The following is a 1,936-nucleotide window of genomic DNA, read 5'->3' as shown; positions in this document are numbered from 1 at the left end:
ATGACCGCGAGTCCGCTGCCCTAACCACTGGGCCATTGCGCCTCCACAACGGGAACGTAAACACACCTTTACTGGTTGTCAACCGCTGGTGAGGGACGGACACACACACATATAATGTGTGTGGCTGTGTGGTAAGTAGCTTGCTTACCAACCACATGGTTCCGGGTTCAGTCCCACTGCGTGGCACCTTGGGCAAGTGTCTTCTACTATAGCCTCGGGCTGACCAAAGCCTTGTGAGTGAATTTGGTAGACGGAAACTGAAAGAAGCCCGTCTGTGCCCTATCAGCATTTGCAAAGGGAAGTCATCCTTCCCATCTCCATCCTGACGTGATACACATGGACCAGAGTTTCTGGGTATTGGCCCATGAACAGCATGTGACAACCACCGGTTGGCGATGTGAAGTACATATCTATTATACTTTTACAAGAAGAGCACTGACATTGTCTTTGAAGTTCCTGCTAACCTTATACACACACAGACGACTGGCAGCAAGCCGAAGAGAGAGTACTCAATACCGGATATAGAGTATAAATAATTGAAATAGGTCATTTGAAATCACACAGGATCTAAGTACATGTTTCAACAAGTACTTCTACCTGGTAAACATGGTAGCATTTATTGAAACTTGTCGATTCAACCAGTTTAATTTCAGCTGACTGTGTTTAATTATTTAGTTGTATGTTTATTTATGTATTCTTTTTTGTTTTCATAGCCACTGGCATGTTGTGTGGTTAAGAAGTTTGCTTCCAAGTGACATGGTCCTGGTTTCAATCTCACCCACTGCATGGCACCTGGGGTAATGTCTTCTGTTGTGGCTTTGCATCAACGAAAGCCTCATGATTGGATTTGGGAGAGGGAAACTGAAAGAAGCTTAGTAGTTTACAATGATACTGCTGCACCATTTTGTATGACTAGTTCCTGTATGTTTGACCCTTTAATTTTTCATATTTCTGTTGAAAATACACTGCCTTTATTTCAATTAATTTTAAAGAAGGGAAGACAGAAAGAAAATCGCCAACGATGCACACGCCATCATTATATATATATAGTGAGAATTTACAAAAAAAAACAAAAGACGAAGACGGGTGTGTAAACAACAAACAGATGTATTAGTTTAACGCTCGGGAAGTGAGAAAGGCTTTTACATTTTGAGCCTATGCTCTTCGACAGAAAGGAACACAGAAATAAACAGGGAGAGAAAATAGAAAAAGAGTAAAGACCCCACCTTCGGTCATGAATGACCATGGGATTGCACCGAGAAAGTTCCCCTCCGAGGCACAAGTCGGGCAAGGGTGTTTATGGAAGACCAGTGGTCACCCATGCATACCAGCCCCCCCCCCCCCTTTCCATGCCACTGATGTTATCCAAGAGAAAGGCAAAGGCCGATGCAGCTTGGCACCAGTGATGTCACAACTCATTTCTACAGCTGAGTGAACTGCAGCAATGAGAAATAAAGTGTCTTGCTCAAGAACACAACACACAAGCCAGTTCAGGAATTGAACTCACTACCTCATGATTGTGAGCTCAATGCTCTAACCACTGAACCATAAGTATATACATACATACATACATACATACATATATATATATATATAAATTATTTAAAATTATAATATAGGGTATCTAAGAGATACCGCCACGCTGAAAAAATAGCAGTCAAATCTTGACTCTAAACCACAATGAATGGTCATATAGCACGAAGAGCGAAGACGAAGATAAAATAAACTAGTAAAAATAACTGGATAAAGTGCTATATGAACATTTATTGTGGTTTAGAGTCAAGATCTGACTGTTATTTTCAGCGTGGCGGTATCTCTTAGATACCCTAAATTATAATTTTAAATAATTTTTACCTTTGATGGTTTTTATTACCATGCTGGCCACTTGATAAAATCAATATTTTAAATATCGATCTTATCCTTTATTTATATAAAT

This window comes from Octopus bimaculoides, chromosome 29 (genome assembly GCF_001194135.2).
Source record: "Octopus bimaculoides isolate UCB-OBI-ISO-001 chromosome 29, ASM119413v2, whole genome shotgun sequence".
Taxonomy (NCBI): Eukaryota; Metazoa; Mollusca; class Cephalopoda; order Octopoda; family Octopodidae; genus Octopus; species Octopus bimaculoides.
The sequence above is the reverse complement of the archived record's forward strand: the minus strand, read 5'-3'. Positions refer to the sequence as shown.